This window comes from Erpetoichthys calabaricus, chromosome 5 (assembly GCF_900747795.2).
Source record: "Erpetoichthys calabaricus chromosome 5, fErpCal1.3, whole genome shotgun sequence".
In the NCBI taxonomy this organism is placed as follows: Eukaryota; Metazoa; Chordata; class Cladistia; order Polypteriformes; family Polypteridae; genus Erpetoichthys; species Erpetoichthys calabaricus.
This window is the reverse complement of record NC_041398.2, coordinates 7,574,296-7,586,624: the sequence shown is the minus strand read 5'-3', so window position 1 is coordinate 7,586,624 and position 12,329 is coordinate 7,574,296. Positions and strand designations below refer to the sequence as shown.

Sequence of the window (12,329 nt, the reverse complement as noted above, 5' to 3'; positions counted from 1 at the left end):
TGGAGCCTATCCCAGCAATCATTGGGGGCTAAAATGGAACAACCCCTGGACAGGGTGTCAGTCCATCACAAGGTGAACACACACACACCCACACACACACACGCACACACACACACACACACACAAATATTAAATATTAAATTATTATAAACACGAGGATTACAGAAGTATGACCTTTCTTAAATATTGACATTCTGTAATTGGCCCGGATAGCATCCATATGTGTGTGTGTGTGTGTGTAAGTGAGTTGTTACAGAGTTAGTTTCTGTCTTTCACGTGGGTCTGCCAGGGTGGGCTATTCATGACTCAGCACTCCAATAATGGCTAATTATTATCCAGTTCACAACCATACCAATCAGTCCTTATTATACAGCACCATCCTTTCACTGACCAAACATAAGCCACTTTGCTAAGCACACACATGAATGTGTTAATGTGCTGACCAGCTCCATCATAGTGTGTTATGTGGACTGTAGTGCTGCGGATCACAAGTTACTACAGAGGACTGCTAAGACAGCTGTGGATGGACTTCTGCTCTCTAGCAGACAGTAATGCATCCAGACTATGTGACAGTTTTTTCCCACCAATACTGTCTGACTTTTTAATGCTTTAGCCACGCCACACACACACACACACACACACTACTTGTCGTTGAACTGTGAACATTGTAGTATTTACACATTTGAAAACATGCACACATTGTTCTTTATTAGTGTTAAACACTTACTACATTCCAGATGTACGTTTGTTATCTGCTTATATTTCACTTTTTTAATACAATAATATTACTGCTGCTGTTAAGCTGTTACTGATCCAGTTAGAACTGATCTGCTGGATGTTGTCCTACCGTTGTCTTGTCAGTTTACTGCACACTGTCCTGTCTGTTTGCACTGCATGTTGTATTTGCACGAAGTGGTGTACATTGTCTTGTTGTACTACATGTTGTATATTTGCACAGTAATGTCACCTGTACTATTTGTTGGGATGGGATGACAACAAAAAAAACTTCAACTTGAAATTACTGTGTGAGATGATGTAGACTTTCATAATTACACATTTTAATATTAATAGGAAATGTGTTACTGCAGACATCACGATGGGACAGGAGTGTCATTAAAATCAGGACAAGGACAACAAGCAGAGCTGGTCATGATGTTGACAGCAACACACCCAAAGTCATTAAGAAAGTTTTTAATAAGCTCCTTGACTTTAAAATGAGATCCTGACCTGAATCACTGCCAATGTGCAAATGTGACATGCATGTTAGTGACCACAGAGACCAATGGCTTTAAGAGGTCAGATAGCAGAAACTGACAAAACAGCTGAACTGAAGAGTCAGAGAAGAGGACAGCAGGGTTTATGTCAGCAGTGAAGAGCTCATCATGTGACGGCCTGTCTGATGGCCGAGTGTTTAAAGTTTCAGACATCAGTCACACATTAGGACATCGATTCTCAAACTGTGGGGCGCCCCTAGGGGGGCACGAAGTAACAAAAAAGGGGATGCGAATGTTGCCATATGTGGCGTAATTTCGCCATTCGTAGGCAATTTGTAATCTTGTAGTGGTGTATCGGTAGCAAAAAATATAGGAGTAAATTTTATTAGGGTTTCAAAAAAACATTAGGGGGGCGCGATTAAAACTGTTATGAAAACTCGGGTCGCAAATACTTAAAGGTTGAGAAACACTGCATTAGGACACAAATTTGACCAACGAGGAATACAATCTGTGATCACAGGACGGCTATCAGAGTGTGCCCAGTCAAAGAAGAAAAAGTCAAACAGGATGAACAAATACATCCATCCATCCATTTTCCAACCCGCTGAATCCGAACACAGGGTCACGGGGGTCTGCTGGAGCCGGATGAACAAATCTCAATTCTTTATTTATCAAGTTATGTTACAACAGTGTAGACACACAAGCAGCACACTCACGTGATTCACTCAGCTCCTTGAGTTTCTTCATCTTGCCCTTTCTTTCCCTGACAACCTCCTCTCTCACTATCACCCCTCACTCCTTCTCTACTTTTTCCATTTCCTTTTGACCACCAACAGGATCCCAGAAGATGTCAGATTTAGAACTCACAGTCTCCAAAGCTACTTAGGCCTGTAATACAGGTGGTCAACCTGGACCTTAATCTGCCTGTTTATACAGACTGATGTCAGGTGACATGCAGCATAGGGTCCTGAGGGAATTGTGAATTAGGGTTGATAAAAGTGTTCACAGGTATCAAATGTGATGGGTACTTTAAATGTTGACAATGATGGTGAAGTTAGTCAGCTGACTCAACTCCTTATGTTTGGGTGACTTTGAAAAACCTGAGAGCAGGAAGGAGGAGGTGCAGTTTAACTCTTTTAGGGTGGATGTCGACTTTTGTTGACATGAGGCGTTGAGGGGCGAAATCAGCTGTAAATATCAACAAAACTCGCAATTATGGTAAAGGTGGGCTGTCTTTGCCTGGAGTAATGTGAGACTCGTTGACTTCATGTCAAATCTCTGCATGTGCGTGAATAGCATCGAGCAAACATTGGCAAAAATGGCATTGACATCTGGCAAGAGAGCAGAGCGAATGCACAAATAAAATACTCTATGGACGACGCTTTGTGTACATTTTATTATTTTGAATTGAACTCTGGCTGGTTGGGCTCTGATTTTGGTGCACGTGATCTGGAGATCGAAAACAAAAGTTATGCACCGGCATCAGCTAATTTTGGTGCTGAACATGTTCATGTAGCTGATGCGCCTATGGCACTGTTTGCCTGGGAGGATTACCTCTTACATTGACAAGGGGTACAAACCAGATTGTGTCACACTGGGTCTGCCACCACCACCACACATAGCTGCTGCCACCAGAGATGGCAAACACACAAGAAGAGTGGCCACAGAACCAACAACAGACGTGTTATGTACATTTATGTGAGAAACTATTGCTGTACTTTTCAGAGAATTGAGTTTTTTTGGAAAAATCTTCAGCCCTGGGAGAAAAGGAAAAAAAAATCAGCCCTAAAAGAGTTAATGTATAATGTGACATCAGGTGCCTCAGTAAAACACCAAACACCACCAGTGTGCCTGACACCTGAGTGACCAGTGTGTCCTCATCTTCAGATATTCACAAATAATTTATTTAGAGGTGACAAACCCCTTGTGTGACCAATTGAGGGGTAAAAAATATCTGGTAAGGGGACAGCAGTCCAGATACCTTTGTCACTCGTACACATGTCTGTCAATAGCTCTTTATACTGAGGCCTTTATAAAGCTCCAGCTGGTCCACATAATAAAAAGTTTTTTTTTTATTTATTTTATTTATGTAGTGCCTTTCATACACTCAAGGACACTGTACAATTCAATAAACACATTAACAAGACAGCAGGAATCACATACAAGAAAATTAATAATACTCATTGAATTAGTTTGAAATGAAGAATATATTTTCCTCATGAGAGGAAGAGCATTCCAAATTTTAGGGGCTATCACTCTGAAAGCCCTGCCCCCCATAGTTACTAAGCTGAATTTAGGTACAGTGAGTAAGTTAGCATCCGATGATCGTAATGCACAGGGCAGGAGTGTAAGGAAGCGGCAGCTTATACAGATAATGAGGGGCTAAACCATGAAAGGCTTTAAAGGTGAGATGAATAATTTTATATTTGATTCTTGAAAAGTCTGGTAACCAAAGCACATCATAGAGGACAGGAGTGATGTCAGCAGATTTTTTATTGTGTGTAAGTAAACAAGCAGCAGAATTCTGAAAGTATTGTAATATGTTGATATATTTAGTCGGGAGGCCATAAAACAAAGCATTGCAATAGACCAGACGTGTAGTGATGAAAGCGTATCCTTCACACTGAGGAAAGAATGTGGATGAGCAATGTTATGGAGATGAATAAAAGCTGTCTGTACTATCAAGATTCCATCAATGTCAATTTTTAGCCCATGAAGGGTAGAGAGGGCAGATTGTGTACCAACTAATAAGATTTCTGTTTTATCAGGATTGAGTTGTAAAAAATTATACGTCATCCAATGATTGATTTCCCGAATGCAGTTAGTCAGCGCAACAGGTGAAGATGTTGCAGTTGCATCAACATTTCTATAATGTTGTGTGTCATCGGCATAGCAGTGGAAGCTCAGACCACACCAACGAGTAATCTCACCTAATGGGAGCATAGAGATGCTGAAGAGGATTGGACCGAGAACAGACCCTAGAGGGATACCATGTGTGAATGAAGTAGTGGCAGATTTGGATTCTCTAATGAAAATGTAATACTAGCGATCACTGAGGTGTGATGTGAACCAAAAAAGAGCAGCACCAGAGATACCAATAGCTGAAAGTCGGGACAGTAAAATGTTATGATTAACTGTATCAAAAGTCAAGGAGAACTAGAAGAGCGGCCATCCCAAAATCTGCGGTTATAAGCAAGTTATTGGCTACCTTAAGTAAAGCAGTTTCAGTGCTATGTAGGGCTCTGAGTCCCGATTGAAAAGGCTCAAGCAGGTTATGCAGGTTTAAATAATTATTGAGTTGAGCAGCAACAACCTTTTCTAAGATCTTAGCCATAAATGGAAGATTAGAAATTGGGCAATAACATTTTAGCTGTAACGGATCTGAGCCAGGTTTTTCTAATACAGGGGTTACAGCAGCAGTTTTTAAATCACTTGGAACAACACGGGTGCAGAAACTACAGTTGATAAAGTGAGAAATGGGGTCAGAAAGCTTGTGGGTGAAAGCCTTAATCAGTAAAGTAGGGGCAGGATCTAGGTGGCAGGTAGATTGATTTAATTTAGATACTACTTCAGCAATATACAGTGGTGTGAAAAACTATTTGCCCCCTTCCTGATTTCTTATTCTTTTGCATGTTTGTCACACAAAATGTTTCTGATCATCAAACACATTTAACCATTAGTCAAATATAACACAAGTAAACACAAAATGCAGTTTTTAAATGATGGTGTTTATTATTTAGGGAGAAAAAAAATCCAAACCTACATGGCCCTGTGTGAAAAAGTAATTGCCCCCTTGTTAAAAAATAACCTAACTGTGGTGTATCACACCTGAGTTCAATTTCCGTAGCCACCCCCAGGCCTGATTACTGCCACACCTGTTTCAATCAAGAAATCACTTAAATAGGAGCTGCCTGACACAGAGAAGTAGACCAAAAGCACCTCAAAAGCTAGACATCATGCCAAGATCCAAAGAAATTCAGGAACAAATGAGAACAGAAGTAATTGAGATCTATCAGTCTGGTAAAGGTTATAAAGCCATTTCTAAAGCTTTGGGACTCCAGCGAACCACAGTGAGAGCCATTATCCACAAATGGCAAAAACATGGAACAGTGGTGAACCTTCCCAGGAGTGGCCGGCCGACCAAAATTACCCCAAGAGCGCAGAGACGACTCATCCGAGAGGTCACAAAAGACCCCAGGACAACGTCTAAAGAACTGCAGGCCTTACTTGCCTCAATTAAGGTCAGTGTTCACGACTCCACCATAAGAAAGAGACTGGGCAAAAACGGCCTGCATGGCAGATTTCCAAGACGCAAACCACTGTTAAGCAAAAAGAACATTAGGGCTCGTCTCAATTTTGCTAAGAAACATCTCAATGATTGCCAAGACTTTTGGGAAAATACCTTGTGGACTGATGAGTCAAAAGTTGAACTTTTTGGAAGGCAAATGTCCCGTTACATCTGGCGTAAAAGGAACACAGCATTTCAGAAAAAGAACATCATACCAACAGTAAAATATGGTGGTGGTAGTGTGATGGTCTGGGGTTGTTTTGCTGCTTCAGGACCTGAAAGGCTTGCTGTGATAGATGGAACCATGAATTCTACTGTCTACCAAAAAATCCTGAAGGAGAATGTCCGGCCATCTGTTCGTCAACTCAAGCTGAAGCGATCTTGGGTGCTGCAACAGGACAATGACCCAAAACACACCAGCAAATCCACCTCTGAATGGCTGAAGAAAAACAAACTGAAGACTTTGGAGTGGCCTAGTCAAAGTCCTGACCTGAATCCAATTGAGATGCTATGGCATGACCTTAAAAAGGCGGTTCATGCTAGAAAACCCTGAAATAAAGCTGAATTACAACAATTTTGCAAAGATGAGTGGGCCAAAATTCCTCCAGAGCGCTGTAAAAGACTCATTGCAAGTTATCGCAAACGCTTGATTGCAGTTATTGCTGCTAAGGGTGGCCCAACCAGTTATTAGGTTCAGGGGGCAATTACTTTTTCACACAGGGCCATGTAGGTTTGGATTTTTTTTTCTCCCTAAATAATAAAAACCACCATTTACAAACTGCATTTTGTGTTTACTTGTGTTATATTTGACTAATGGTTAAATGTGTTTGATGATCAGAAACATTTTGTGTGACAAACATGCAAAAGAATAAGAAATCAGGAAGGGGGCAAATAGTTTTTCACACCACTGTAAGTTGGTGTAGTGGGGTTAAATTTAGATAAATAAACTATAGATTTAGAAGTATAATCAGTCGACAGAGATGAGGAATGGTTAATAGAGAAACTTTGATATATGGTCATAATTTTTGACTGAAAATTGTCTAAAAATAGATTACAGTGCTCAACAGAGAAATAAGGATTTTTAACAGCAGGTTGATAAAGTCTGTTAACTGTATTAAAAAGAGATGTGAGGCGACAAGTACCAAAGTAAATAAGAGTGGAATAGTACTTTGAACATGCAGTCGATAAGGCACATCTGCATTCCTTCAGGTGTTCTGTGTAAGCCAGGGCGTGAACAGCCAGACCAGTCTTCTTCCAGAGCCTTTCCAAGTGGTGACCAGTTTGTTTCATGTGCTCTCATGAAGGAATGTGTATGTCAGTGTGCCCTGTAATAGACTGGCACCTTGTCCAGGTCTGACTCCTGCCTCATGCCCGATGCTACAACAACAAGATCTAGCCCTGAGCTCAAAGAAGTATAGAGATGGATAGGAAAGATTATACAAACATCCAGAATTCAGCTTTAGCATTGGCAATTAAACAAAATGGCCAGGCACACCAGATTTTGCACTTACAGCTTTATTACACAAGCCTTAGCAATAACCTGCACTCATAAGCACTATGTAAGATTTGTGGAACAAAGGACTAAGCTGTTCTGTGTGCTTTGTACATGAACACTACTACTGGGTCAGAGTAACTGTTGATGAAAGCTTTAATGTGCAGCGAAGCCTTTCCAGTGATTTTAACAACCAGGTATTCAAAAGATGTAATGTTGTGAAAATCAACAGTAGTTGCTTTAAGACAATCACGCTGAACTGCCGCCAATCCACCACCTCGGCCTGTCAGATGGGGTTTAGACACATAACTGTAACCAGCGGTGGTAAGCAGATTTAGTTGTAAGTAATCATCTGGATTTTGCCACATTTCTACAAGAAACAGCATGTCCAGTTTTTTAGAAGTTGATAAATCATTAAGGAAAGTAGTTTGATCTGCAGTTCAGGAGCATACAGTGGAGAGTTACGTCAGATTGTAATCCTTGGTTACTCCAGTCTGGCATTTGCGGCAGGTGTCTCAGCCAATTCGTCTGCCTACTCCACCATCCTGCGCATAGTCATTTTGAGAAAACACGTCTAACAGACCAAATCATGGGAACAGTGTTGGCGGATGCAGAGGTGATATTAAAATGACGCAGAGAGGAGCGGTGTATATACTGCAGACGAGCAATGCCAAGCTCCATGCATAAGCCGTAAGTCACCGTATCTAGTCTGGAGTGCATACAATAAGCGCATAATTGTGTTGAAGAGTAGGCAATCATCTTCAGAAAAAGCAACAGCTACCACCACGTTAGCCAGAACCCATCAACTAACTCCAATTGAGCAATAGACAAAGTCAGCTAAGAAAGTCTTAATCCCAGTCAACTAAGAAATTAAAGACTTCCTCACCAACTATGCTGGCTCAGGGAGAATACAGGGGAGAGGGCTCATGGAATATAGGCAGTGAACGGAATAAAACTTTACAAAAGGACCAGTATGAATCATGTGAGAATCCATCCATTATGAACGTAGTAGTAACAGCAACAAAGCAAAACAGCAAAAAAGACAACAGCTAGAACGCGCATAGAGTACTCTCATCTGGAAGCAGAAGTCTCAGGTCATTTTTGTCATACCTAACAGGTGACATTCAGGGGACACTGCAGTTATTGATGTCTCAGCCTTTAATATATATACTTTAGCAAGACAAAGTAAGTGACCCCTTTGCATTTCCATGGATTTGATTTCTACTAAAATGTGCTCTGATCTTCATCTAAGTCCCAATTCAGAGTAAAACAGGGTCTGAATAAACTAATAACACACAAACTGTTCTGCTTTCCATGTTCTTATTGAGCACGTTGAGTCTTTAGACAGTGTAGGCTGGACAAAGTAAGAGACCCTCAGTGTTAATGACTTCTCCTAAACCTAAATGGAGGAAGGTGTTTCAATAAGGGGGATGAAATTATAAGCCTGACAAATGACAATTCTGCTCTCTTTAAGATTAATTGGTTACTGTGGACCTCAACTCAATCTAAACAAATGTCACAGGACCTTAGAAGAATCATCACAGAAATTAATGAAGCTGGAAAAGGGTACACAAGCATTACTAAAGACCTGGGTGTTCATCAATCCATGGAAAGAATAAAATATCTACAAATGAAGGAAATTCAGGACTGTTGTTGCTCCCTAGGAGTAACAATCACTCCAACACCACAAACAGCAATCCTGAAAGAGGTGCAAATGAAACCAAGGATAACAGTGAAAGGCCTACAGAGAAGTCTACAGATTGTGAAAGTCTTTGTTTATGTGCCCTTCATCAGAGAACCATTGAACAAGGATGGTGATCATAAAAGAACACCAAGAAAAGCAATACACTGTTGTCAAAAAAAAAAAAAAATTGCAGCATATCTTAAGTTTGCTCAGGAACACCTGGATGTCCCCCAATGCACCTTGGACAACATTAAATGGACAGATGAGACAAAAGTTGAAATTTTGGTACAAATGTACACTGCTAGGTGTAAGAGCCATTTGCTAGTTATTTAAGTTATATAAATGTTTGCCTAAATATTAGTGCATAGTTGATTGGGATGTTCATAAAACCCCCATTAGTTGAATTGAATTGGTATATTCTAACTATTTCTAGCCTCCCTGACTAAATATATTCTCAGTGATCAGTGTAAGGCGTAGAGGGCACATGGCTTTAAACCGTGCCTCTCGTGCCTCTCGTGACTAACATACCTTGTGTCCCTTTCGTGCATTAAGTGCCAAGTAACATGAAAGACAACCTACTTTATTGAATGTACAGTGCAGCATGACCTGAAGAGAGCTGTGCAACCAGAAATACTGAGAAACTGAAACAGGTTTGTAGGGAGGGATGGTCCATAAGTCATCCCAAACATTGTGCAGGTCTTATATGCAGCTAAAGGAAATGTTTGGTGGAGGTTGTGGCTGATAAATTGCATAAATTATTTACAAATTATAAATTATTTTTTTTGCGAGAAGGTGGAGTTTCAAGCCTTCGGTGCCTTTTGTGATCCTGGGAAATGTGAACTCACTACCAAATAAGATCGAAAAACTGGCCGCGCTGGTGAAAAATGTCAGGACCTACAGAGAATGCAGTTTGTTGTGCTTTTGCGAAATGTGGCTAACTACCACCATCAGAGATGCTAACATGGAGCTAAGTGGGTTTAGCACAGTCAGAGTGGACAGAGACGCAAATACCTGCAGAAAGCAGAAAGGAGGAGGACTCGCTCTCTATGTAAATACAAGGTGGTGCAACTCTGGATATGTAAACGACAAAATCTGTACTTGCTGCAGGGACATCGAACTGTTGGCCGTAAGTCTGCGTCTCTATTATTTGACCAGAGAGTTTGGACACGTCATTGTTGTTATTGTTTACATCCCACCTCGGGCAGACGTGGAGACAGTGAGTGATGTCATCCATTCCGCAGTTGCTAAATTACAAACACAACACCCCGAGGCGCTTGTGCTAATCGCTGGAGATTTTAATCATGTAGGGATATCCTGCAGAGGTCACATAGTGAGAATATTGAGGAGGTTGTTGACTGCACTACTGACTACATCAACTTCTTTATGGACATTGTAGTTCCAGTAAGAACAGTATGCTGCTATGCTAACAACAAGCCATGCATTTCCAAGTGACATCAAGGGCCTTTTGAACCAGAAGAAAAAGGCTTTTAAAGGCGGTGATCAGCATGAGCTCAAGCGCGTGCAGAAGGAACTCCGAGTCCAGCTCAGGGCGGTGAAGGAGCAGTACAGGAGAAAGCTGGAGCAGAAGTTGCAGAATAACAGCATGAAGAAAGTGTGGGATGGGATGAAGATCATCACTGGCTGCAGCTCGAAGCGGGGTGCCACCATCGAGAGAGAGACGTGAAGAGAGCAAACCAAATGAACAACTTCTTTAATGGGTTTGACCACCCTAACCCACTCTCACCTCAGAGTACTGCACCCTCCACCCATCCTTCTGCTGATACCAGCATAGGAGAGCGTTTCCCCCCACCCACAATTACAGCAGCCCAGGTAAGCAGAGAGCTGAGGAGACTTCGTGCCAGCATAGGAGTGGGTCCAGATGGAGTATCGCCACGACTACTGAAGGCCTGTGCGTTGAAGCTGGGGAGTCCTCTACAGCGCATCTTCAACCTGAGCCTGGAACAGGGGAGAGTCCCGAGGCTTTGGAAAACATCTTGCATCACCGCAGTTCCAAAGGTATCACGTCCTAGTGAGCTGAATGACTTCAGGCCAGTCGCTCTGACGTCATATGTGATGAAGACCATGGAGTGGCTGCTGCATCACCACCTGAGGCCACAGGTCCGCCACGCCCTTGCCCCTCTGCAGTTCGCATACCAGGAGAAGGTGGGAGCGGAGGATGCCATCATCTGTATGCTACACCGATCCCTCTCCCACTTGGACAGAGGCAGTGGTGCTGTAAGAATTATGTTTCTGGACTTCTCTAGTGCCTTCAACACCATCCAACCTCTGCTCCTTAGGGACAAGCTGACAGAGATGGGAGTAGATTCATACCTGTTGGCATGGATCGTGGACTATCTTACAAACAGACCTCAGTATGTGCTTCTCGGGAACTGCAGGTCTGACATTGTGGTCAGCAACACAGGAGCGCCACAGGGGACTGTACTTTCTCCGGTTCTGTTCAGCCTATATACATCAGACTTCCAAAACAACTCGGAGTCCTGCCACGTGCAAAAGTTCGCTGACGACACTGCTATCATGGGCTGCATCAGGAGTGAACGTGAGGAGGAGTATAGGGACCTAATCAATGACTTTGTTAAATGGTGCGACTCAAACCACCTACACCTGAACACCAGCAAAACCAAGGAGCTGGTGATGGATTTTAGGAGACCCAGGTCCCTCCTGGACCCTGTGATTATCAGAGGTGACTGTGTGCAGAGGGTGCAGACCTAGAAAAACCTGGGAGTGCAGCTGGATGATAAATTGGACTGGACTGCCAATACTGATTCTCTGTGCAAGAGAAGACTGGCATCCTTCAACATCTGCAATAAGATGCTGCAGATGTTCTATCAGCCGGTTGTGGCGAGTGCACTCTTGTACGCAGTGGTGTGCTGGGGAGGCAGCATAAAGAAGAAGGACGCCTCACACCTGGACAAACTGGTGAGGAAGGCAGGCTATATTGTAGGCATGGAGCTGGACAGTTTGACATCCGTGGCAGAGCGACGGGCGCTGAGCAGGCTCCTATCAATTATGGAGAATCCACTGCATCCACTAAATAGTATCATCTCCAGACAAAAGAGCAGCTTCAGCGACAGACTGCTGTCACCATCCAGCTCCACTGACAGACTGAGGAGATCACTCCTCTCCCACACTATACAACTCTTCAATTCCACCCGGGGGGGTAAACGTTAACATTATACAAAGTTATTGTCTGTCTGTTATACCTGCATTGTTATCACTCTTTAATTTAATATTGCTATTATCAGTATGCTGCTGTTAGAGTATGGGAATTTAATAAAGTATCTATCTATCTATCTATCTATCTATCTATCTATCTATCTATCTATCTATCTATCTATCTATCTATCTATCTATCTATCTATCTATCTATCTATCTATCTATCTATCTATCTATCTATCTATCTATCTATCTATCTATCTATCTATCTATCTATCTAAAATAGGATCTACAAAGGGTTAGTTAGATTTACCAGCCTTCACTGTGAATGACCACTCAATGTTCCTAAAAAGACATGGAAAGTCCAACAGCTGGTGTGTTATTAGTTAGCCAGATTGTGGTTGTCTAGATCTGGAACTTAGGTGAAGGTTAGATGACATTTTAGTAGGAATTAAGGCAGAAATCCAAGGACTTTC

The 12,329-nt window shown here is 42.1% G+C and overlaps 2 protein-coding genes across 10 annotated transcripts in view; one reads left to right on the top strand and one right to left on the bottom strand.

The window, feature by feature from the left end:
• The window catches only part of LOC114643026 (tripartite motif-containing protein 16-like), a 1,170,030-nt gene that overhangs the window by 34,445 nt on the left and 1,123,256 nt on the right, over positions 1 to 12,329 (bottom strand). The gene's annotated exons all lie outside the window — the stretch shown is intronic.
• LOC114641537 (tripartite motif-containing protein 16-like) overlaps positions 1 to 12,329 on the top strand; it is a 721,005-nt gene that overhangs the window by 364,130 nt on the left and 344,546 nt on the right. The window lies entirely within an intron of this gene.